General features: G+C 44.3%; 1 protein-coding gene, 1 long non-coding RNA gene and 1 pseudogene across 3 annotated transcripts in view; 1 reads left to right on the top strand and 2 right to left on the bottom strand.

Moving 5' to 3' along the window:
* The window catches only part of RNF144B (ring finger protein 144B), a 203,031-nt gene that overhangs the window by 171,753 nt on the left and 4,210 nt on the right, over nucleotides 1-27,068 (bottom strand). The gene's annotated exons all lie outside the window — the stretch shown is intronic.
* Nucleotides 14,846-15,971, bottom strand: LOC103352230 (tRNA-splicing ligase complex subunit RTRAF pseudogene; annotated as a pseudogene).
* LOC127487339 (uncharacterized) lies at nucleotides 18,675-21,576 on the top strand. The gene is made up of 2 exons (XR_007914113.3): nucleotides 18,675-18,860; nucleotides 21,259-21,576. It is a non-coding gene; the product is annotated as an uncharacterized LOC127487339 (long non-coding RNA).

Genomic DNA, 27,068 nt, shown 5'->3' with positions numbered 1-27,068 from the left:
CCACACTGAACCCATTCACCTCATGGTTTACAGCTTCCCTCGGCACTTCCTAGGGAGGATAAATGCTGGTTCCCCCATAATCACCACCCCCTTTATCCTTCTACTTACATCCTAACTCAAACACATGTCACCTTCCATGTTCTCAGTACTGGGTGTCACAGTATTGTCTTTGCAAATGATTTTAATTCATGTAAAATGCTTTGCATTAAACAGTACCTTAGAGATATTCTGGTTCAAACTGCAGGTTTTTATGATGTACCAACAGGCCTGGCATGGTTAGATTTCCCTGAGTCTCAGAGAGTGGGAAGCAGCAAAGCAGGACGATGCTCAGGGCTTCTGAATTCCCAATTACAGAGCCCTGCATGGCTTGAAAGCACTTTTTAAAAAACATAGAACAAGAGTGTTTATGACAGTACTAAACAAACCATCTCACAGAATCACCACTGCTCCCAAGGAACACACAAACTGAGGCTGAGACAGACGAGGCTCTGAGAGGGCTTGGACGCAGGACTTGTGGTTCCTCATCCTGCAGAAACCATGCCAACTTCCCTGTCATCACCTGCAATCAGTCCAGGGGCACCAAACTGAGAAGTTTCCTATTTCTGCTATTAGTGATTAAATATGCCTTTGTGTGTTCTTTTTATGTGCTTCTGAACATCAGATTTTGTTTTTAAATGTGGTTAAGGAGACTTTGTCCAATACTGGGAATTCATCAGAATGAGGGCAAGGGCTTCTGAGAAAGAGCAGAAACTTAAAGAACAAAGAAGAGAGATGCAAACTTTACCAAGTTTATAATTTGGCGGAGGCTCTGATGTGGGTGCAGACTCAATGCCATGATGGCAAATGTCATTTTTGGAACATCCTCCCTAAACTGGTGTTTTTATTTTAAGCACAACTTAACACAGCACAATTCCACCATGGTCTTACAACGGATGGTCTCACACAGTTCATTATTAAAATATTTGAACTATATATAAGTTGAATTATTTGAAGTATATTTTTTGAGCACATTTGAGGTTTAGAGTTTCAAATCCAATGTCAAAAATATTCTAAGTGACAAAAAGTACATCCAGCTAGTTGCTTTGCGGGATGTAGAAGAGATTCCTGCTTCAGAATAAATATATTTTGGAATGCATTGCATCCTAATGCTACAATTAGTTCTATTCTTGTTCTGCAAATGGAAAGGGGTCAGGGCCCCCACATAACTGACACTTAGTGGCAGCAGCTGATAGGAGCTGACACCAAGCCGCAGCCAGGAGAATGGGCTCACTCGTGCCCTCAGTGCCCAACAGAGGCAGGTTCACAGAACACTTCTGCAAGGATTGTTGTTTCTTTGCTCTTTTACTTGCTTTTCCTTTGATGAGCTCGGATTTTATTTTCTCCAAACATCAGACCTATTGTTGTCAACATTTCCTTTGGGAACCTGGGGTATAGTTCCTTCAGTGAGTTATAAAACCTTCCAAGTGTGAATGAAACAGAACTGCACTTAGCTCAAATGCTAAGTACCGTAAAAATCCAGCTCATTCCCCTTGTGAGTATTTTACTGAGCTAAGAGAAATCTTATGGGTGCATTAACAGAGCACCTAGTGTAGTTATTAGAATTTTCTTAATATTACCCATTGTACTTGGAGAAATGACTGTGAAAACGAATCAAGCAAACAAGTCTATTTGTTTCTGCAATGCTCAGAAAGAAGGTCTAGAATTGTAAGTATTCTAATGAAAGTAATCATGCAAAACACACATATCCCTTACACCACCAAATCTGAACATTTTCAGGACCACTTTATTACCACATTCCACCCCATTCACACTCCTCAGCAATGAAGCCACCCAAGTAGTGACATGTGGCTTAACTCAGTGGAGCGCTGTGAGCCTGGTGGCATAGAGGAATCAGTAAATACCTCAGCCTACATGCCTGTCATGCCTACCCAGACACCCTGAGATTGTGGTTCACAAATACAGACAAGGCTTACAGTGCATTGCCTGGGCTTGGGCTAATGCATTCCTCAAAGTCAACTGAAATTTGGAGACACTGATTCACCTTGACCAGCGCAGCACTGGACCGGACTGGACTAGCCACTAGTTAAGATTAGGTAGGATGACTAATCAGAGATGCTAAGATTGTTATCTCTAAGATCAACGCTGAATGGTGCTTTTGTTCATGGAACTTTAAAAGCTCCATCAGAAGTCTTGTAACAGAGAACTGTTTGTACTCTTGTGAGGTTATTTTTATTTCTTTGGATAAGTGAACTGAAACTGTCTTTATATATAAGATTCAGGCAAAAGTAGAAAATTATAATAATATTTTAAGAATGCAAAGTAAGTAACACCAGTCAAAATACCACAGCTCTGCTTTCTTAAAAACTGAGTTTCACATAAAAAGCATATTATGTGCCATTGAATTAAAACAAGGTGTGAAAGCTCAGTATAATTGAATAGGTTTTATATTTTCAGATAGTTTCTGATTCTGTAAAAGTATGTTTTACAACCAAGAATCCTTATCAGTAACTTCCACCATCATCTAAAACCTTCCTAAGATAGATCATCATGCTACAATACTGTATTAGCAAACTGCAGTATGAAAAGTAATAAGCAAAAAAAAAAAAAAATCCTGAAGAGTGTGCAACTAGAAGCAGACAACTGAACAGGCTTTCATAGCTCACTCAGTCCCTTTACCAGTACGCTGGAATAGCAATGAAATTAATGTAACTTGGATGACAGCACTGTGTAAGGCCTACGTCGTTGTGGATCTGTGGCCAGCTTATTCTGGCTCTGAGAAGACAGCAGTCACAAAGCCAGAGCAAGGGGCAGGTTTGTGGCACAGTTGGTTAAGCTGCCATTTGGGACACTTTCATCCCATACCAGAGTGGCAGTTAAAGTCCTCGCTAGTCTGCTGCAGATCCTGCTCTCTGCTAACGCGCCTGGGAAGCAGTGGATGATGGCCAAGTGCTTGAGGTCCTGCTGCCCATATGGAAGACCGAGATGGAGTTTCTGGCTCCTGGCTTTGACCTGGCCCAACCACGGCTGTTGTGGCCATTCAGGGAGTGAACCAACAGATGGAATATTCTCTCTCTCTCTCTCTCTCTCTCTCTCTGTGTGTGTGTGTGTGTGTGTGACTCTGCTTTTCTAATAAATAAAAATAAATAAATAAATCTTTAAAAAAAATGAAGGGGAAGGCAATTCATGCTGAGCCCAGCAATATGTTTCCAAGGTCTTAGAACTCAGAAAGAGTAAGGAAAATTTAGAGAAAGTGACAAATCTCATAAAAAAATGGTAGACCTTGGCATCCACACCTCTACAAGAAATGTCAGACACTTAAAAAGCAAACTAAAGCAGAGGCACAGGACAGGTATTGGGCACAGCGGTTGGGACACCAACGTCCACATTGGGGTAACTGGGTGTGAGTCCTTGCTCTGTTCTAAAGTCTAGCTTCCTACTGTGCATCCTGGTGGCAGCAAGTGATGGCTCAAGTAGGTGGGTTCCTGACACTCAGTGGGAGACCTGGATTGAGTTCCTATCTTCTGGCTTCAATCTGGTCCAGTTCTGGCTGATTCAAGCATCTGAGAGTGAATCAGCAGATATGAGCTATCTGTGTTGTGAGAGTATGTGTCATTCAAATAAATAGAATTAAATTAAATTTTTTTAAAAAAAACAGGCAAAAGGATAGATGGTTGGCCTGGCGATTTTTTTAAAGATTTTTTTTATTTGAAGGGCAGAGTTACAGACAGAGAGGGAGGGAGGGAGGGAGGGAGAGAGAGAGAGAGAGAGAGAGAGAGAGATCTTCCATCTGCTGGTTCACTCCCCAGATGTCAACAATAGCTGGGGCTGGGCCAAGCCAAAGCCAGGAGGCTTAACCCACTGTGCGACAATGCTGGCCCCTGGCCTAGCATTTAAGATGCTTGCATCCCACACCTCAGAGTGCCTGGGTTCGGTTCCTAATTCCAGCTTCCAATTCCAGCTTCCCACCAACATTCCCAGAGAGCTGCAGTGATCGCTCAAGCAATTGGGTTCCTGCAACCTATGTGCGAGACCTGCATTGCATTCACGGCTCCTATCTTCGGCTCCAGCCCAGGCCCAGCCCTTGTGGGCATTTATGGAGTGAACCAGTCAATCGGAGCCCTACCTCTCCGTGTGTGTTTCTTTCTCTGTTTGTGTCTATTTCTCTCTCTATGGATCTCTCTCTGTCTCTGAATTTCAAATGTTCAAACATTTTTTTAAAAAAGGCACAATTCCACTACACCCTTGGGAAACGTTTTGTGAATGTTAGAGAAGAAAAAGTTCTTAAATACAAGGATAATCTATTTAAATATTAGAAAAACCTTGAAAGTACATTTTTAAAAATCATGGCTTGTACTCACCAAAAAATGGGGCTCTGAAAGTTCACTATAGGGCATTCTGGGACATTCAGGCTTTGGGTGACTTAAGCACCATTTTTCCTTGAATTTCCTTGAATTTTTATACCAAAGTATGTATAGACGTGGTTCCTACGCTACCTTAAAATTCTGTTTGAGAGCCCAGACCCAAAACAGCCAGCAGCATGTTACCCTGGTTCCTGGAATTACAGATTAACAGAGCTCGGAAAGCATACAAGACAGCTTGTCTCAGCGCCTATTTATAGAAGAGTGAGTGTCCTGAGACCCAGACAGGTGAAGGTCGTGCAGTGGCAACATAAGGACCAGGACCCAAAGCTGTTGACTCTTATTTCGCTGAATCCTGACCGTAATTAGAAAGGGCTCTTGGGTGGGCACTTGGCACTGTGGTTAAGATCCTGCTTTGGGACACCCAAAGTGTGAGTGCTCTGGGTTCAAGTCCCAGGTCCACTTCCCATCAAACTTCTTGCTAACATGTACCTTGGGAGGAAGATGAGGCGCAAGTACCTGGGTCCCATGTCACCCACATGGGAGACTTGGGTGGACTTCTGGACTCCTGGCTTCGGCATGGCCCAATTTAAAAACAGGGAATCTGGATAACAATACAGAAACATAACCCCTCCCCAAAAAAGATATTCTCAGTAAGCAAACTTTCTGCATCACACTTTACCCTAAAGTGCCACATGTGTTACCAACTTCTTCATTTCCCTTTAATGTGATAGACTAAATTGGAAGCATTATTTTTCTTTCAAGAAAACACCCATTAGTTAGCAGATCTGTAACCTAAAGTTACCAGTAACTCCAAAATCTGAGTGACTTAAAACAAAAAGGTTTTCTCACTTATACTAAATATCCATTCTGGTCCAACAGGAGATATTACATATCACCATTCAGGAACATGGGCCAAGGAGGCAGCCAACGTAGATGCCAGAGAGTCTCATATCATGGATTAAAAACCCCTACTCTGGATTTGTTAACCATCTTGATTTAACCATTCCACACTGCAAACTCATAGGAGAACATCATCTTCTTCACCATAAATACATACGATTGTTATTTGTCATTTGAGAATTTTTGAAACCGCCTATTCAGCAGCGACACACTTCTTTTAAAGCACATTTATTTATTTGAAAGGTAGAGTGACAGAGAGAAAGGGAGAGACAGAGAGATGAGAGAGAGACAGAGAGACAGAGAGAGAGATCTTCCATCTGCTGATTTACTCCCCAAATGGCTGCAACAGCCAGGGCTGCCAGGACAAAGCCAGGAGTCAGGAATTCCATCCAGATCTCCCACATAGATGACAGGGATCCAGGTACTTAGGCAGTCATCCGCTACTTCCCAGGAGCAAGAGCAGGAAGCTGGATCTGAAGCAGAGGTGTAACTCAATCTGATTCGGGATTCGGGTGTCCCAAGCAGCAGCTTAACCCGCTGCACCACAGTGCCCACCCCAGCAGTGACATAATTCTGCTCACAAGATGCCCAACCACATGTTGTTCAGGAAATGCAATATCAGAGGGAAAAAGGCCAGTAACACTGGAGAACAGCACAAAAAGCTCCTAAACCCTAACCAAGTGTTTCTGAAACATGAAAATCCCATACTGACTCTCTCGTTGAACACACAGCTTTATCAAGTATCTACGCTTTTAATCATAAGCCAAAAAACTGCTAAAGGGAATGTCACTAAAAATCAAGAATCGACCCTAGCAAGTTTCCTCCTTTGTAAAACAGTGGATGAGGGGTTAGCATTGTGGCACAGTGGGTTAAGCCACTGCCTGCAATGCCAGCATCCCATATCTGAGTGCCAGTGTGAGTCTTGGATGCTCCACTTCCAATCCAACTCTCTACTTATATGCCAAGGAAGGCAGTGGATGACAGCCAAAGTGCTTGGACCCCTGCCACCCAGGTGGGAGACCCAGATGGAATTTCTGGCTCCTGGCTTCACCCTGGAAAAGCCCCAGTCATTGCAGCCATCTGCGGAGTGAACCAGCAGATGAAAGATATCTCCTTACCTCCCCCATCAACACCCTGCCTCTCTAACACGTTTTCTTTTTTTTTTTTTTTTAAGATTTATTTATTGATTTGAAAGTCAGAGTTACACAGAAAGAGGAGAGGGGGAGAGAGAGAGAAAATCTTCCATCTGCTGGTTCACTCCCCAATTGGCCGCAACGGCTGGAGCAGCACTGATCCGAAACCAGGAGCCAGGAGTTTCTCCTGGGTCTTCCATGTGGGTGCAGGGGCCCAAGGACTTGGGCCATCCTCTACTGCTGTCTCAGGCCATAGCAGATAACTGGAGCAGCCAGAACACAGACTGGTGCCCATATGGGGTGCTGGCACTGCAGAAGGCGGCTTTACCCGCTACACCACAGCGCTGGCCCCTCCCACACACATGCTTTCTCTTTCTCTCTCTCTCTCTCTCTCTGTTACTCTTCCTTTAAAATAAATAAACCATTTTAAAAAGTGAACAGTCTAAGTTCCTTTTTGAGAAAGGAAAATGTGAAATTAAAGCTATAATTTCCTTTAAAAAGTGAATTGGTTCTAATAAAAGCAGATTATAGGGGCCGGCACTGTGGTGTAGTCAGTAAAGCCACCACCTGCAGTGCCAGCATCCGATATAGGTGCCGGTTCGAGGCCTGGCTACTCCACCTCCAATCCAGCTCTCTGCTGTGGCCTGGGAAAGCAGTAGAAGATGGACCAAGCCCTTGGACCCCTGCACCTGCATGGGAGACCTGGAAGAAGCTCCTGGCTCCTAGCTTCGGATCGGCACAGCTCCAGCCATTGCGGCCAACTGGGGAATGAACCAGCGGATGGAAGACCTCTCTCTCTCTCTCTCTCTCTCTGCCTCTGCCTCTCCTCTTTCTGTGTAACTCCGACTTTCAAATAAATAAATAAATCTTTTTTTAAAAAAAAGGTAGATTATAAAGCAAGTCACTTACATCGAAAATACTTATTCAGATCCTATATTATTTAACATCTTGTTCTCTGCTACTAGGGAAGCTGAATGTGGGACCCAATGAATGAAAAGGCAGCCCTGGTTAGCTACCAATTAAGTAAGGTGGATGATCTGAACCATGCTCTTTTCTCTCTCCCAAATGAGAGATTTCTCTGTGGCGTTTCTTTTTTTTTTTTTTTTAATTTTAATTTAAAAAACAGAGAGACAGTGCTTCACTTCCCAGTGCCCACAGCAGCCAGGGCTGGGCCAGCCCACCACTGGGAGCCAGGAACTCAATCCAGACCTCTCACAAGTGGCAGGGACCCAATTACTTGTCCCTCATCATCACCTCCAAAAGTGTGTGCATTGTCAAGAGCAGAACCCAGACTCTACCAAGGCACCCTGATATGGGGAGCAGGGTTTTAATCACTGCACCGAACGCCACTCCACTTCTGTGGGATTTCTCCCTACTATTCAAGGTAAGGAAAGGATGCTGTGAGTTCCAATTAAGTACGGAAGCCTGCTTCACCCATCTGAAAAAGCAAACTTTTATATTTGTGCAAACTTAGAGACATATGAACTACATTTCAAAAACCTGATTAGAAAAGGTATTAATCATGTCCACACTGGGAGATGAGCCCAGCTTGTAAATTGTATATGCTATTCATTAATTCAGATACACATGCATGAAAAATAAATTTGTGAGTTCCTAAAAATTACTTTGTCCCATGGACAACACAAACTTCACTGTGGTTTCCAGCATCGGACCCAGCAGCTCTGTATGCTGTCTCTCTGTTGCAGCTGCTAACAACTAACTTGGATTATCATCATTAAACTGCTTCTCACAATTTCTGAACCCAAAACACAGTGTGGAGCATTGTTCATTCATCTACGTTATAGAAAAACAGAGATTTGTTTAGAAAATAAAGGTCCAAGTTATTAAGTCAGAAACTAAATTACAACTTAACGGTGCTGAAATATGAGTTCAGAAAGAACAGGAGAAATGGAATCATTGAGGCTTAAATTTTCTAACCACCTCTGCTAACCAAGGCAATCTTTTTTTTTTTTTTTTTTTTTTTTGACAGGCAGAGTGGACAGTGAGAGAGAGAGACAGAGAGAAAGGTCTTCCTTTGCCGTTGGTTCACCCTCCAATGGCCGCCGCGGCCAGCGCGATGCGGCCGGCGCACCGCGCTGATCCGATGGCAGGAGCCAGGATCCAGGTGCTTTTCCTGGTCTCCCATGGGGTGCAGGGCCCAAGCACCTGGGCCATCCTCCACTGCACTCCCGGGCCACAGCAGAGGGCTGGCCTGAAAGAGGGGCAACCGGGACAGAATCCGGCGCCCCGACCGGGACTAGAACCTGGTGTGCCGGCGCCGCTAGGCGGAGGATTAGCCTAGTGAGCCGCGGCGCCGGCCTAACCAAGGCAATCTTAAAAGCAATTTTCCTCCTTCCAAGAAAACTCTCTTATCCATACTACTAAAGAGTTAGACCAGAAAAATGATTCTTAACCAGAAGCATGCGTCACCCAGGAAACTTTGCCCAACACCCCTACTTAGCCACATTCCAGACCTGCTAAATCAGAATGTTTCACGGGTATTTTTGCAAATGTCCCACGAAAGGATTCTGATACACACCTTTAGTTTGTACATCCTGAATCTCTGAGGTCCCTTCCAGCCCTAAGTATCTACATTGGTAAACAGTGCAGCATTGAATCGATAAGTCTCTGCAAGCAGTAGCAATGCACTGATTACATCATGGTGCTTGTGAAAAAAGAACCACACGTGGTCTCCATCCTGCTGGACAGCTGCCGAAAGGCTTTGTTTTAGATTTGCATTCACAGTCTGTGTAGAAAGGAGCCTTCAACTCAGAGTTGATGTCTCCATTTGCATCTCTGTTATGCCTGAGTCAACTGTCCACATAGCCTGGAGATGAAGATCACCCAGTTCCTTCAATGTCTTTGCCTAAGGCTGAGCTCCGAGTCTAGCTAGAGACCTCAGTCTGCTATTAATCCTCTGCCTGCGGTGCCGGCATCCCATATGGGCACTGGTTCTAGTCCCAGTTGCTCCTCTTCCAGTCCAGCTCTCTGCTATGGCCCGGGAAGGCAGTGGAGGATGGCCCAAGTGCTTGGGCCCCTGTACCCGCATGGGAGACCAGGAGGAAACACCTGGCTCCTGGCTTCAGATCGGCGTAGCTCCGGCCATGGTGGCCATGTGGGGGGTGAACCAACGCAAGGAAGACCTTTCTCTCTGTCTCTCTCACTGTCTGTAACTCTACCTGTCAAATAAATAAAATAAAATCCTGATTTAGCCTGCATCAAGTAACAAAATCATATATGAGGGTAATTCAAAAATTATATAGAAAATTGAATTAAAAGGTATGTATATTTTGGTAAAAATTTTTGATATTCAGGCATGAAAGATCTTCAAATATTCATAAAAATGTCTATTATGAAAAGAGCTATGCATGGATTTGAAAATTGTTTTGCACCAAAATAGGTTTATCTTTGAATTCAATTTTAAACAACCCTCACATATTAATTCTAGCTTACCACTGTGTTATCAGTTGCAATTTTAGTGGTTTTCTTATATTTCAAAAGTTTGATTTATGTGTATTTTGAATTATTTTTATATATGCACGTTTTAAACTTCTTAAACAATAGGTTACGACTAGACTTATAAATGAAAATGGTAACTGAACTATTTAGTGTGTTTGTTGCTTTATACTAAGCAGTTGACTTCCTGATATAAAAATATACTTAGGGGCTGGTGCTGTGGCACCTGCAGTGCCAGCATCCCATATGGATGCCAGTTTGAGTCCTGGCTGCTGTACATCCAGTCCAGCAATCTGCTGTGGTCTAGGAAAATAAGAAAATGGCCCAAGTCCTTGGGCCCCTGCACCCACGTGGGAGACCTGGAAGAAGCTCCTGGTTCCTGGCTTCCGATCAGCACACCTCCAACCATTGCAGCCATCTGGGGAGTGAACCAGAGGATGGAAGACTTCTCTCTCTCTCTGCTTCTGCCTGTCTGTAACTATGCCTTGCAAATAAATAAATAAATCCTTTTTTAAAGATTTTATTTATTTATTTGAAAAATAGAGTTACAGACAATGAGAGGGACAGAGAGAGAGAAAGTTCTTGCTTCCACTGGGTCACTCCCCAAATGGCCGCAATGGCTGGAGCTGCGCAGATCCGAAGCCAGGAGCCAGGAGCTTCTTCCTGGTCTCTCACATGGGTGCAGGGGCCCAAGGACTTGGGCCATCTAATACTGCTTTCCCAAGGCATAGCAGAGAGCTGGATTGGAAGTGGAATAACCAAACTAGAACCAGCACCCATATGAGATGTCAGCACTGCAGGCGGAGGATTACCCTACTGAGCCACGGCGGCTCAGTAGGCCCCCAATAAATAAATCTTTAAAAAAAAAAAGTACGTGCCGGCGCCGCGGCTCACTAGGCTAATCCTCCACCTAGCGGCGCCGGCACACCGGGTTCTAGTCCCGGTCAGGGCGCCGGATTCTGTCCCGGTTGCCCCCCCTTCCAGGCCAGCTCTCTGCTGTGGCCAGGGAGTGCAGTGGAGGATGGCCCAAGTACTTGGGCCCTACACCCCATGGGAGACCAGGAGAATCACCTGGCTTCTGCCATCGGATCAGTGCAGTGCGCCAGCTGCAGGGCGCCGGCCGCAGCGGCCATTGGAGGGTGAACCAATGGCAAAGGAAGACCTTTCTCTCTCTCTCTCTCTCACTGTCCACTCTGCCTGTCAAACAAAAAAAAATTTTTTTTAAAAAGTACTTAAGCAGATCAACGGGAATGATTAAGTAATTTGCTCACAGATATTCAACAAGCCAAGAATGATACTGAGGAATAAAGAAAGTATAAAGCATAGCACTAAATTTAACAATCACTACACAACATCTATCTTTTCATTACACAATTTCAGTAGGACATTAAAAGGGGTCTATAATGAATAGTGAGATATACAACAGCCTCACAGATAGAATTCAACATTTTAAATATGTAAATTTCTGGGACTGGCCCTGTGAGTAGGGTAGGGCCGCCGCCTGCAGTGCCCGCATCCCATAGGGACACAGGTTCGAGACTTGGCTGCTCCACTTCCGATCCAGCTCTCTGTTACGGCCTGGGAAAGCAGTAGAAGATGGCCCAAGTCCTTGGGCCCCTGCACCCACGTGGGAAACCCAGAAGAAGCTCCTAGCTCCTGGCTTCAGGTCGGCGAAGCTCTGGCCCATTGACTGGGGAGTGAACCAGCAAATACAAGACCTCTCTCTCTTTCTCTCTCTCTCTCTGCCTCTCCCTCTCTCTATATATAACCCTGATTTTCAAATAAATAAACCTTTAAAATGTAAATTTCTTCCAAATTAATCTATAGATTCAATGTAATTCCAATAAAAATTTTTTAAGAATTATTGGGGGAAAGATCACAAAATGAATTTAAGGACTTCCAGTCAATTAAGAACACTGAACTGATTAGGAAAGCTCACCTCATTTCCACTGTAACACAAGTAAGCCCTGAATAAATACAAAGAGAGTTCAAAAAGTGCACGGAAAAATGGAATTCAAAGATAAGCGTAGGAGCTGGCATTGCGGCACAGCAGGTTAAGCTGCCTGCGATGCCAACATCTCATATGAGCACTGGTTCAAATCCTGGCTGCTCCAATTCTAATCTAGCTCCCTGCTAATGCACCTGGAAAAGCAGTGTGAAATGGCCCAAGTGCTTGAGCTCCTGTCAACCACATGGGAGACATGGAATCACTCCCCAGATGTCCATGATGGCCACAGCTAGGCCAGGCTGAAGCCAGGAGCTGGGAATTTGACTTAGGAGGTGGGAATCTTGGGAAAGATCTTAGAATTTTGCTTACCACTAGGAAGAAGCAATAGTAGGACACAGAATGTGTCAAGGCCACACAACTACTAAGTTGTCTAACTACCTATTGAAATCGCCCACTTCTACTCCCTCTTGCTCTTCACACAACACTAAAGGAATTGCACAAAGCATTGAACACAGCTCTGGAGCAATACAGCGTTGCCCTGCAGATCCAAAGGGTACAGCAAGGGCTTCTTTTTTTAAGATTTATTTATTTATTTGAAAGGCAGAGTTACAGAGAGCAGAGGAAGAGAGAGAGAGAGAGAGAGAGAGAGGTCTTCCCATGCTCAAGCTGACTTGCTCCAAATGGTAGAGTTAGAAACATACCAGCGGATTCCAATTCAATCCCATCAAGGTGGCATGTACCAATACCATCTCACTAGTCCAAGTGATCAATTTCTGTTCACAATTGATCATAATGATAGGACTAAGAGTCAAAGGGAGCACATAAACAAGACTAGTGTCTGCAAATACTAACTGATAGAATAAAAAAGGGAGAGAACGATCCAACATGGGAAGCGAGATACACAGCAGACTCATAGAATGGTGGATGTCCTAAACAGCACTCTGGCCTCAGAATCAGCCCTTAAGGCATTCAGTTCTGGCTGAAAAGCCCATGAGAGTATTTCAGGCACGGAAAGCCAAGACACTCTGGCAAAAAAAAAAAAAAAAAAAAAAAAAAAAAAAAAAAAACAACACCTAAATGGAAGATCTCCACGAGTGAAATCCCAGTGGAAAGAACAGGTCATCAAAGAAGGAGGTACCTTTCTCTGAAGAGAGGAGAGAACTTCCACTTTGACTACGACCTTGTCTAAATATAATCAGAGTTGGTGAACTCAAAAGGCTTCCATAGCCTTGGCAACTCATGACAAGAGCCTAGGGTGATTACTGATGCCATAAACAAGAGTGTCAATTTGTTAAGTTAACAACAGGAGTCACTGTGCACTTACTCCTCATGTAGGATCTCTGTCCTTAATGTGCTGTTCAATGTGAATTAATGCTATAACTAGTACTCAAACAGTACTTCACACTTTGTGTTTCTATATGGGTGCAAACTGTTGAGACCTTTACTTAATATATGCTAAACTGATCTTCTATATATAAAGAGAATTGAAAATGAATCTTGAGCCGGCGCCGTGGCTCAATAGGCTAATCCTCCACCTTGCGGCGCCGGCACACCGGGTTCTAGTCCCGGTTGGGGCGCCGGATTCTGTCCCGGTTGCCCCTCTTCCAGGCCAGCTCTCTGCTATGGCCAGGGAGTGCAGTGGAGGATGGCCCAGGTGCTTGGGCCCTGCACCCCATGGGAGACCAGGAAAAGCACCTGGCTCCTGGCTCCTGCCAGGATCAGCGTGGTGCGCCGGCTGCAGCGGCGGCCATTGGAGGGTGAACCAACGGCAAAAGGAAGACCTTTCTCTCTCTGTCTCTCTCTCTCACTGTCCACTCTGCCTGTCAAAAAAACAAAAAAAAAAAAAAATTAAAAAAAAAAAAAAAAAAAAAGAAAATGAATCTTGATGTGAATGGAAGGGGAGAGGGAGCAGGAAAGGGGAGGGTTGCGGGTGGGAGGGAAGTTATGGGGAGGGAAGCCATTGTAATTCATAAGCTGTACTTTGGAAATTTATATTCATTAAATAAAAGTTAAAAAAAAAAAAAAGAGAGAGAGAGAGAGAGAGGTCTTCCATCCACTGGTTCACTCCCCAGATGGCCGCAATGGCTGAAGCTGTGCCAATCCAAAGCCAGGAACCAGAAGCTTCTCCAGGTCTCCCGCATGGGTACAGGGGCCCAAGGACTTGGGCCATCTTCTACTGCTTTCCCAGGCCATAGCAGAGAGCTGGATCAGAAGAGGAGCACCCGGGATTCAAACTGGCATCCATATGGGATGCTGGCACTGCAGGTGGCGGCTTTACCCACTATGCCACAGCGCAAGCCAGCAAGGGCTTCTTCTAGAACCACTGAAGACTGGTTCTAGAAGACTGGTTCCACACCAAGTCATCGCCTTTCTGCCATCTTTCAGGCCAGTCTAAAATCCTACCTATGGATCCAAAATCCCATTGTAATGGAACAAATTGCACTTGTTCTCTGTCATTGTAAATACTTTGGGTGTGATTCACAAGTGTTTTCTTTTTCCACCCCAACTTTCCCAAACTTTATTTAAGAAAAAAAGCAATGGTGATAAATTTCAGAACACAGTCAATTTCTTGGGATTCCTTCCATGAAAATGTAACATTTTATTTTCATTTTTTTTAAGATTTATTTATTTTACTTGAAAGTCAGAATTATACAGAGAGAGGAAAGGCAGAGAGAGAGAGAGAGAGAGAGAGAGAGGTCTTCCATCTGCTGGTTCACTCCCCAATTGGCCACTATGGCCAGAGCTGGACTGATCTGATGCCAGAAGCCAGGAGCTTCTTTCAGGTCTCCCATGCAGGTGCAGGGACCCAAGGACTTGGGCCATCTTCTACTGCTTTCCCAGGCCAGAGCAGAGAGCTGGATGGGAAGTGGAGCAGCCAGGACTCAAACTGGCACCCATTTGGGATGCGGGCACTGCAGGCGGCGGCATTACCTGCTACACCACAGTGCCGGCCCCAACATTTTGCTTTGAAACGGACGCCAGAAGTGGTTCCCAAATGTGTGTTAAGGCAGAGAGAAGCTGATAGCCTCAAGTGCTCATCTTCACACTTAGCCCAGTCTGTGGTCTGTCTTGGATTGGCAATAATAGCCTGAACAGCTACTATGGCTTCCTTAATTCTATACTCCGCAATCGCAGAATTTGAGCAGCTTCATTAAGAACTGCATCTGCTGTGTCAAAACCAAAAACCTGTCTGTCTAAGCAACGAGGGAGCCCTCTTTTGTTTGATTTGCTTTAGCAGCTGTATCCTGTGTCAGGCACTCCTCAATCAAAAACATGAATTGCCTTAAACATTACCAGGTAATCATCATGACATTGAACCTGAAGGTTAGCCAACGCCATTACACCAGCCTTCAAATCAGGATTATTTATGTCCTAACTGATCAGGGGCTCTGCATTTTTAGTTGCATTGTCAGCATTTTTGGCATTATCAGGTACTAAGTTCTTGTATTTTTCAGCTTTATCTCCATACAGTATCTCCATACTTCAGTCTAACAGCTAAACCAAGAAGCCGCCCATTGCTTTCTGTCGATGATAAATCTTGAAAGGACAGTTAACATCTCTTTTCAAAGAACCTGGGTCAGTCACTGCTGCTGTGGATGATTCTTTTTTTTTTTTTTTTTTTGACAGGCAGAGTGGACAGTGAGAGAGAGAGACAGAGAGAAAGGTCTTCCTTTGCCGTTGGTTCACCCTCCAATGGCCGCCGCGGCCGGCGCGCTGCGGCCAGCGCACCGCGCTGATCCGATGGCAGGAGCCAGGAGCCAGGTCCTTCTTCTGGTCTCCCATGGGGTGCAGGGCCCAAGCACTTGGGCCATCCTCCACTGCCTTCCCGGGCCACAGGAGAGAGCTGGCCCGGAAGAGGGACAACCAGGAAAGAATCTGGCACCCCAACCGGAACTAGAACCTGGTGTGCCGGCGCCGCTAGGTGGAGGATTAGCCTAGTGAGCCACAGCGCCAGCCTGGATGATTCTTAAATCAACTCTGTTTTCAGTGTTGTAGTGTCTGATCTTCTGACCCTCAAGCCAAACAATAAAGTTTCTAATCTCTCTCATCTTTGCAGTGGAAGCCAGCACAGTTTGTGGTAGTCAGAGCCATCAGATTACGTAAAGACCACGGTCCCCGCTTCTTGCTCTGGTCCCCCAGGCCTTGGCTGGCAGAGCAGAAGTAGGAACGCATGTGTTTTCCAGGTTCTTTTCAGCTCTTAGGGGCACATTAATAGAAACGCTGTTTGGATTGTCCTCTTGTCACTCCTTCACCATTCAAAGACTGATTGAATAACACTGTGAATTCTGGGAAGATGATCTGGAAGCTAATAGTTTAAAGCCCTTTTAAAATTCCCAAATGCTAAAAGGAGAAATCCATTAGCATTTTTGTTTATTTTAGAGTTTATTGGCTTATGGGCATCATCTTTGCTATTTTACAGGAACACATATTTTTTAATTGATCAGTGACAGAATACAAACGGTGAACAATCAATCTTGGCCGTTTATTGCTTCTATGATTCTCTGGAAACAGCAGGACTAAACTGTCTTCTGTGCTTATTACACACAGGCAATATCTCAGCTCATTTCCCAGCTGTGGAGCAGATTGCAAACCTCGTTTTAAAATTACCTAATGCATATTTAAATTGATTAATTAAAATGCTTCTGGCATCATTTTAAGAAATGAAAATAGTTATTGTGACGTCTCTGAAAAAAGTTCAATTCCCACAATAACCACCTCTGCCCTCTCCTTCAATTCTTCTGTCAGTTGTGTATCACTAAAAAATCATAGACAGTTTTACACATGTGACTCTTACCATGCACGGCGGGACTCGTGGAGTAGAATCAGAAAGTTACTTTACTTTCTTTATTGTTTGCTTCTGATGGTAAATCTAATGTGCCAGCTTGAGCTAAGAGAAACCCAGATAGCCGGCGCCGCGGCTCACTAGGCTAATCCTCCACCTTGCGGCGCCGGCACACCGGGTTCTAGACCCGCTGGGGCGCCCGATTCTGTCCCGGTTGCCCCTCTTCCAGGCCAGCTCTCTGCTGTGGCCTGGGAGTGCAGTGGAGGATGGCCCAAGTGCTTGGGCCCTGCACCCCATGGGAGACCAGGAGAAGCACCTGGCTCCTGCCTTTGGATCAGCGCGGTGCGCCGACCGCGGCGGCCATTGGAGGGTGAACCAACGGCAAAAGGAAGACCTTTCTCTCTGTCTCTCTCTCTCTCACTGTCCACTCTGCCTGTCAAAAAAAAAAACAAAAAACAAAAAACAGATAGCAGGTAAAACATCATTTGTGGGCATTTCTGTGTGGATGCGTCTAGCATTTGAATCAGTAAACTGAGTGCAGAAGATCATCCTCACCAATGGACGGGAATTAACCAATCTGCTGAGGGCTTGGATAGAACAAAGAAGCAGAGGAAGCACAAACTCTCTCTCTGCGTCAGTGGAGACATCCATCTTCTCCTGTCCTCGGGCGTCAGAATCCCTGTGTTTGGGCCTTCAGAACTGAACTCAGTGAATTCAACCACCAGCTTTCCTGGTTCTCTAACTTGGAGCTGACAGATCACAAGCTTTGGCCCTAGCCCAGCCCCAGCCACTGCACACATTTAGGGGGGGAACTAGGAGATGAGAGCGCTATCTCTCCCTCTCAAATAAACACAGAGGTAAGATTTAAACATTATGTTATTATCCTGTGAAATTCACATGCTATTTTCCAATCTGGAGTATCTTGGGTATCTGTTTAGCCACTGGCCTATCATCTCCCCTCCCCCCCACCTTTTCCCTTTATCCCAAGGGAGAACATTTTTTACTAGCAGCTTGCACTTGGCTATCTAATCCTCCACCGCAGCCTGCCTCCTGCCTGCTCTCTACTGAACCTGCCTGAGGCTGAGACCACTGAGCTGCTGACCAGTAAACCCTAATTTCTTCAGGCTCCTGATGCACAACACTAAGGGTGGTCCTCTTCATCTTAAATTGCTCCATCCCCTCTGATTGCCTGACTTCACTCCCCTGCCTCCCCTGGCCTGTCTCTGACTCTCTGGCCACTCCTCCTCAGACTCCTGGTGCGGACTTCTTTGTGTCCCCAGGGTTTCACTGCTGAAAGCCTATTCTAGAGCCATACTCTGTCTGGGCCATGTCTTGCATGGCCACTATCATCAATCTGTGTTCTGACAATTCCTTTACACTTATCTCATGTCATCTTTACAGCTCTATGAGGTAAATACTATCTTTTTCCAGGAATTCAAACCCTGCTTTCTAGGTGAAGGAAAGGAGGCTAAGAAAACTAAAGTTAAAAAAGAAAAAAAAAAGAATTAGTGTTAGGAAAGTATTTCATCCACAACCTTCTGAATAAATGATCACAGGAATTGTATTAGTTTTAAGAATAAAATAAGATCATGTATAAAAGTGTTTGAACATTGGGACAAGTTTCTATTTTAATGAAGCTTCAGCATTTTATAAAAAAGAAAATGTGCGGGGCCATGTGGGGAATCCCACAGGAGTCCCAAAAGAGTTACAGGGCAGGGCACCCCTAACCCAAAAAGAAAGAGAAAAAGCAAAACCAAAATGGAGTTACTTAAGCTAAGGCCACTAAGCACCAGGAACTGCCCAGACCATCTGCCTGGACAGACACAGGTGGTGAGGCCTGATAAGGACTGGGGGACATTACATCACAAGAAGCAGCCAACCAGCTGGCTACTGCATTGCTTCACCCTCACTACTGCACCACAATTGGCCACACCCAGAAGACCCCCAACACACCATTGGTCACACCCAGACACCAACATCTGGTCGGTGACACCTAAAAAGATGAGCTTGTGACTGGTGACACCCTAGGGCACATGCACCACCCACCTACCCCAGGGGTGGGGGATAAAAAGGAAGCCTCACCACTGCTCTGCATCCCCTCGGGGACCAGGGCTCAGTCAAGTGAAACTCTGCCCGCGTCTCCACTGACTGAAGCTCTGCTCACCACTCCACTGGAGCCAACCTCTCATCAGGTGACCTCTCCAACCTTTCACCTTGCTGTTTGTCTTGGAATTTCAAGCCTACTGCCCAGAGTGCCAGTCATCCCACGACTCCTGCCTGTAAGTGACTGTTCTGAGATCCATCTCTCCGAGTGGTAACGGAGACTCTGGACTCTGGACTTTGGACTTTGATTTTTCATGACCGTGATAGGAACCTTGAGAACGCAGCGTTCATATTACATCCCTAGCCATGAGTATAGATTGGTTATGCTTTTTATGTGTTATACTATGGCTGGATATTTCTGGAAATTGCCTTACTCCTAGATGTGTGTTATGACTTGCGGACTAATGACATAATGAGTGGTATTGACCTTTAGATGTGTGCACTGAATATATATACTGAGTGGTATTGAGTATTGAATAATAAATTATACTGAAAAGACTATCATGATTCTATGTGATTCTTTCCCGTGCTCCCACTTGTTGCATTAGCCTTGTCAAGCTGTGTGACAAGTGGTGCTAGCGACAGGTCGGCACTGTGGAGTAGTAGCTTAAACCCCCACCTTAAGCACCGGCACCCCATATGGGTGCCGGTTTGAGTCCTGGCTGCTCTACTTCCAATTCTGCTCTCTGCTAATGCACCTGGGAAAGCACCCAAAGATGGTCCAAGTGCTTGGGCCCCTGCACCCACATAGGAGACCCAGAAGAAGCTCCAGGATCCTGGCTTCAGATTGGCACAGCTCCAGCCACTGCGGCCATCTGGGGAGTAAACCAGTGGATGGAAGACCTTTCACTCTCTCTCTCTCTCTCTGTTTGTAACTCTGCCTCTCAAATAAAATAAATAAATCTTTAAAAAAATTTGTAGTCAAGCTTCCCTTCCCTGATTATTATCTACCTCTTGCTTTCTCTCTCTCTCCCTTTTCTCTGAAAAGGTAAAGCAAACCACAGCACATTTAAACTTTTTCCTTTTCCTTTCCTTTGACCATGGAGTCAGCCAGGGGCCCACACCTTATGTGACAGCACCCATCTTATCCCCTAGTTCTGGGCTGAGAGTTCCTCTGTAGGGCTATGTGAACAGACAACAAGCACCAGGCACGTGAAAAACAGCTGTCCTTGGGACCCCAGGACCCCTCAGAGTTACAAATTATATGGATGCTCACATCCCTTATATAGAATGGCATAGTATTTGCATATAACCTCACACAGCCTCTCACTTTTTTATTTTTATCTGAGAGACAGAGAGCTCTCATCTACTAGGTTCACTTCACAAATGCCCAGAATGGCCAGGGCTGCCAGGGCCAGAGCCAGTACCTGGGAATTCAATGTGGTCTCCCACATGGAAGCAGGAACCCAGTGACTAGAGCCATCACCACTGACTCCCAAGGTCCATACAAATAGGAAGCTGGAATGAGAATCTGGAACCAGGAATTGAACCCAGGCACTCTGATTTGACACACAGGCATCTTGCATGTTAGACCAAATGCCTGCTCCAATCCATATACTTTAAATCATCTCCAGATGACTTTTGTAAAGCTTAGGAAATAAAGAAAAGAAAAAATATTCCCTACATGTTCAGTACAGATGCACCTTTTTTCTGAATATTTTTGATTCTCAGTTGGAGGAATGCATGAATGTAGAGGGCTAACTGTATTCCAAAAGAAGGAGATCTTTCTTTCTTTTTTTAAAGACTTATTTATTTGAAAGGCACGGGTACATAGAGACTGGAAGAGAGAGAGAAAGAGATATTCCATCCACTGATTCATTCCCCAATTGGACACAATGGCCAGTGCTGGGCCAGGCTGAAGTCAAGACCCAGGAACTCCATCTGGGTCTCCTACTCTTGGGCCTTGTGTTCTACTGTTTTCCCAGGTGCATTAGCAGGGAACTGGATCAGAAGTGGAGCAGTGGAGATTTGGATGGAGTTCCAGGCTATTGGAACCATTTGAGAAATGAATAAGTAGATGGAAAGTCTCTCTCTCTCTCTCTCCCTCTCACTCTTGCTGTCTCACTCTCTAACTCTGCCTTTCAAACAAATTAAAAAAAAAAAAAAAGAGTTTGGCACAGCAGTTAAGCCCCGGTTGGAATGTCTACATCCCATATTAAGGTGCCTGAGTTCTGCTAAGGTCCCTACTCTGCTTTGCATTCTGGCTTCTTGCTGATGTACACCTGGGACACAGCAGGTGATGATTCGGCACGTGGGTCTCTGCCACCCACATAGGAGACCCAGATGGAGTTTCAGGCTCCCGGCTTCAGCCTGGCCCAGCCTTGGCTGTTGCTGAAATTTGGGGAGTGAGCAAGCAGATGTAAGATCACTCTGTCTCTGTTTCTTTCTCTCTGCCTCTCAAAAAAAATTTTTTTTAAAGATTTTGAAAAGAAAATGGGGAAAAAAAGATTTAAGTCTTCAAAGCTAAACTGCCCCTAGAGTAGCAGCAAAAATTAATAAAATATGGGGCATTAATTAATAAATAGTTAATGAAAATAATTAATAAATAATTAATAAAACACTGTGGCATTGCAGGAAAAGCCACTGCCTGCAGTGACAGCATCCTGAATGGGTACCGGTTCAAGTCCCAGCTGCTCCACTTCTGATCCAGCTCTCTGCTATGGCCTGGGAAAGCAGTAGAAGACGACCCAAGTCCTTGGGCCCCTGCACCTGCTTGGGAGACCTGGAAGAATCTCCTGGCTCCTGGCTTTGGATCAGCCCAGCTCTGGCCATTGAGGCTATCTGGGGAGTGAACCATCGGATGGAAGACCTCTCTCTCTCTCTCTCTCTGCCTCTCTGTAAATCTGCCTTTCAAATAAATAAATAAATCTCTAAAAAATATATTAATAAAACTATCATGATGGCGTGGTCAGGTTAAAATGTTTAGTATTTGGGGGCCGGTGCCATGGCACAATAGATTAATCCTCTGCCTGCGGTGCCAGCATCCCATATGGGCACCAGTTCTAGTCCTGGCTGCTCCTCTTCCAATCCAGCTCTCTGCTGTGGCCTGGAAAAGCAGTAGAAGTTGGCCCAAGTGCTTGGGCCCTGCACCCGCACGGGAGACCAGGGAGAAGCACCTGTCTCCTGGCTTCGGATCGGCGCAGCTCCGGCCATTGCGGCCATTGGGGAATGAGCCAGCGGAAGGAAGACCTTTCTCTATCTCTCCCTCTCACTGTCTGTAACTCTACCTCTCAAATAAATAAATAAAATCTTTTTTTTAAAAAAAAAAAAGCTTAGTATTTGAGAAAAGAAAACAATGATTTAAATATCCACACTGGAAGCTGGATCACCTACAAAGAAACAGTAAGCAGACAGACCTCAATCAGTCTCCTGTTCTGCAGCTCTAATGCTGGAATTCTATGGGGCACTACCTAGAGAACATGGACGGTAAAGACTGTGGCCCAGGCTGGCGCCGCGGCTCACTAGGCTAATCCTCCACCTTGCGGTGCCGGCACACCGGGTTCTAGTCGCGGTCAGGGCACCGGATTCTGTCCCAGTTGCCCCTCTTCCAGGCCAGCTCTCTGCTGTGGCCAGGGAGTGCAGTGGAGGATGGCCCAAGTGGTTGGGCCCTGCACCCCATGGGAGACCAGGAGAAGCACCTGGCTCCTGCCATCGGATCAGTGCCATGCACCGGCCGCAGCGCGCCGGCCGCGCCGGCCATTGGAGGGTGAACCAACGGCAAAAAAGGAAGACCTTTCTCTCTGTCTCTCTCTCTCTCACTGTCCACTCTGCCTGTCAAAAAAAAAGACTGTGGCCCAAGCATTTTTCATGAAATAAAAAACATTCTTATCTATGCATTGGCATAGATGAAAAAATTCTTGATGAAATTCTCAGGTACTCACGGCTTAACAGTTACTTGAATATTTAAATTAGGCATGGGGTAGATCAGTGTGATGTTAACATTCCATATGAGCACTGCTTCAAGTCCCTGGTGCCCCTCTTTCAATCCAGCTTCCTGCTAGTGCCTCTGGAAAGGCAGTGGGATGTGCTTGGGCCCCTCCCATCCATGTGGGAGTCCTGGATGAAGTTCTAGGCTTCAGCTTGGTCCAGCCCTGGCCATTGTGGTCCTTTAGGGAATGAACCAGCAGCTAGACTATCCCACTCTCTACCTCTCTCTCCCTCTTTTTCTCTGAAGCTCTACCTTTCAAATAAGTAACTAAATCTTTAAAAAGTTAGTTATGATTTGAGCTTAAGGAATGAGGAAATATAACTGAATTGATGTCCACAGGGAACAATTTAAACAGAGCTAAGTCTAAAGAAACTTAGCCAAATCTTGTCTCGCAGCCTTAAAGAGAATGTCAAAAGTTATTATATAATTAGAAAATTCATGACCTACTTTAAAAAAATTATAAATAGTGATGATACATTTGCTTTTAATAATCCTTGATTATATCAACCAAAAACTTGGAAGTGTAAGAGCTGGAGAAAAGTGAGGTCATAAATGTGCCAAATTTCCCATTTTACAGGAGGAAGATTGGTAAAGAAACCATTTCCTCCTGCCACTGATTAGGGAAAACGAGCATATAAATGAATAAACAAGAATGCTAAAGATAGCAATAATGGATTGTAATGATACATTTGATTTTTAATATGGTATGTGTCTGAGTACTATGATTTAAATAGAATATGTCTCCTGAACTCATGTAAACATTTAAACCACAAAAATCATAAGTTCATGGTACTAAGACAGGAGGAAACATAGCCCTGTTATGGATTTTAGGCGGTGGATGTAATGAGAGGGCCTTAGGTTGTGGCAGGGAGTGCCCTCAGGAGATGGTGCTCACGAGAGGGTTGGTTTTTAAAGCCCGAGGGTCAGATGCAGCCACTCTCCCTGCTTCCTGACTCACTAAGTGATCCCTCAGTTGCACACCTCCACTACTGCCATTTGTCAGCCTCACCAGGTGGCCAAAGCAATGGGGTCCACCTGATCTTGGACTGTGACTCTCCAAAACTGTAAGCCATTATAAACCTCCTTCCTTCATAAGTAGTTTGTCTTGGATATTTTATCATAGTAAAGATAAACTAATGCATACACAGAAGAAAAGTGAACACAAAAAAATATAATCCAAATAGTGAAAGAAAAATTCTCAATAGCATAGGTAATTCTTATGATACATTAGTAAATTTTTTTAAAATTTATTTGAAGGCAGAGTTACAGAGAGAGAGGGAGGGAGGGAGACAGAGAAAGAAAGAGGAGAGAGAGTGAGAGAGAGAGAGGGATCTTTCATCACTGGTTCACTTCCCAAATGGCCTGCAATGGCCAAGGCTGGGCCAGGCCAAATTCAGGAGCCAGGAGCTTCTTCCAAGGGCCCAAGCACCTGGGCCATCCTCCGCTGCCTTCCCAGGCACATCAGCAGGGAGTTGGATGGGAAGTGAAACAGCTGGGACTCAAGCTGGTGCCCATACTGAATGCTGGCATAACAGGTGCAGGATTAACCTGCTATACCACAGCGCCAGCCCCAGATACATTGGTAAATTTTTAAAAGTAGGTTCCAAAAAAAACCAGAATGTATAGAAAAACTCAGCTCTGTAACAACAAAGCTCATATAAATACATACTCACACATATATTTAAAAACTGTAGAAGTTCTACCAAAATGTTAGATGTGGTCATCTCTAAGTGATGGTCTTGGAAGTCACTTTGATATTCGTATGTATACTCTGCTGTATTTTTCCAATCCAAAAATACAAGAAAGCAATTGCCTGACATACTCCTTTACCCCTTTCATAAGCCTATTTATAAACATAATGTTTCTAAATAAAGTTAAATATTATACTCCAATTCACTTACCTCTTTCTGCCCAGGTGGTTTCCCAGAAAACAGTGTCAAACACTGATAAAGTACGTAAATAGCAATAAAGTATTTAAACAGTGATAAAGTATTAAAGTATGCTAATGGAGAGTATGGCTTTTGACAGGAAAAAAAAACTGAACTAATTAAGCATTATGGGAAAAGTATTAAGTTACAAGAACTTACTTGGAAATTTAAAGTAAAATTTCATGAGGCAATTATAATATATTCTCCAAGATGCAATGCTCCCCCATTCCCAGTAGCATCCTGGAAGCTGGGCCATGCCAAGGGTGTGACCCCAGACCAGTTGTACCCTCTGGACCTGGCAGTGGTGCCTTTCAAAGGTTTTCAATGAGCCTCCTAAATCAGAGATAAACTCCGCCTTTGGGGATATGAAGATAAGCACCATGGAAGAATGGTGGTAAAGAGAAAGAGAATTCTTCTACCTTCCCCCAAGGTAGAGGCTTCAAGATTCAATTCCAATACAGCAGCTATTCATGTGAAAAGGCTTAATGCTTGCTATGGTTTGTTCCTACCAAAACTTATGTTGGAGCTTAGTCCCGAGGTGCTGGGATGTTTAACAGACATTATGAATGAATGAAAGCCTTTCTCCCACTCTCTCAGGACTAGATGACAGACCATGAGAGCAGGGAGAGTCAGGCCCAGCAAGTTCACGCTCATGCTTTCTCACTTCCTCGCATGTTTGCTGGCGCTCTGCTTTTCCGCCATGACTGAAACAGCACCAAGCCTTCACCAGAAGCTAGCTGATGCTGGTGGCAAGCTCTTGGACTTCTAGAATGCTGAGCCAAAATAAATTTTTCTCTTTATAAATTATCTCATCTCGAGTATTCAGTGATAGCAGTGAATGCACTCGATGCTGATCATGCAGAATAAACAAAAGCTAAAAGCAGCACGTTCAAATGTATAAATTCCTGAAAGGGGAAACTCCACTACGGCTACACTTGTCATACTTGTGTCAGACTCAGAAACATTTTGTATAGGGCTATAGCTCTCAACCTCATCAGACTAATGCTTATTTTTACAAAAAATAATTTTCTAAGTCACCCCTCTACCATCCTGAAATGATATTCATAGAAAATATAGCCAAATATTTACACACTTTCAAAGCAAAACAAATTCCATCCCTTCCCAACTGTGGCATTAAGGAAACATCAAAGAAAGTATATCCTAATAAAGTAGTAAGTAACATTTTAGGGAGTGGACATTTGATGCAGTAGTTAAGATGTTACTTGGATGCCCACATTTCATATCCAAGATTTGAATGCCAGGTCTGCTTTTGATTCTAGCTTCCTACTAATGTGCACCCTAGGAGGAAGGTGAGGGCTCAAGTACTTGGCCCCTGCCAGCCATGTTGAAGATCCAGATTGAGTTTCTGATCTCTTGACTACAGTCTGGCCAAGCCCTAGTTATTGCAGGCATTTGAGGAATAAACCTGTGGATGGAAGCCCTCTCTGTCATTCTTCCTTTCAAATAAATGCTTTTAAAAGTGAGTCAATTAAAAAATAAATAATAGATAAATTTTAAAATTTCATTAACAGTTTATTTCTGCCCAAGCAGGATGACACTAAAGTAGATGATCTACACTAAGAGCCAGAATTTTAAAAGCTTTGAAGGAAATTTTATCACACAACAGAGAATCAGTTGTTGAGAACAATGGAATGTGTACAAATTAGTCATCTTATGAATATGAATCATCATAATTTCACAAAATAATAAAGAACATTAGTTTTAAAGACATTTTGATTGTTGAGGATTAACTCCACTTGGAAAACATATTTTAATATCAATAGTTGCCTTTAATCATTGAATCTATGTGACATTGTTGAGTTCTACACATTAAAAATACCTAAAAGAACTACAGAAACACATAAAGACTTTATAAAGTCTTCAGAATTAGAAAACACCTCTGATGTCCCAAAATGAGCACACCACCTACTGGAGAGTCAACAGGGCACACTTGTTAAGAAAGTACTGTGGGTTTTAGAAGCCATGTGTATTCCTGGTCAAGATGCTAACTTCTCTGAATCACAAAGGGGTAGCAATGGCTACCTCGCAGGGCTGTGAAGATATTTCCTTAATGTGTGAAAAGAATAGCCGTGCACTGCCTTATGACATTTTGGTCACCACAAGCATGAATGATGATGGTCCCATGAAATTATAATGGAGGTGAAAAATTCCTGTCACCAAGGTTGTAGCACAATGCATTACCTTGCGTGTGGCGATGCTGGTGTAAGCACGTCTACTGTGCTGCCAACATATAAAATACAGCACACAATTATGTGAGTCTGTAATACCTGATAATGATGATGAATGACTATGACCAGCTTATGTATTTACCATATCAGGTTTTTATCATTATTTTAGAATGTACTCCTACTTACAAGTTCCCTGCTGGGGCAGGCATTGTGGTGCAGTGGGATAAGCCACCACTTGGGACATCCTCAGTCCATATCCAAGCACCAGTCAAGTCCCAGCAACTCTGCTTGCAACCCAGCTTCCAGCTAACGTAAATCATGACTGTGCAAATTGTGGTA

The sequence above is a fragment of the Oryctolagus cuniculus genome, chromosome 5, assembly GCF_051225735.1.
Source record: "Oryctolagus cuniculus isolate XC-2025 breed Fujian yellow rabbit chromosome 5, ASM5122573v1, whole genome shotgun sequence".
Taxonomy (NCBI): domain Eukaryota; kingdom Metazoa; phylum Chordata; class Mammalia; order Lagomorpha; family Leporidae; genus Oryctolagus; species Oryctolagus cuniculus.
The sequence above is the reverse complement of the archived record's forward strand: the minus strand, read 5'-3'. Positions and strand labels throughout refer to the sequence as shown.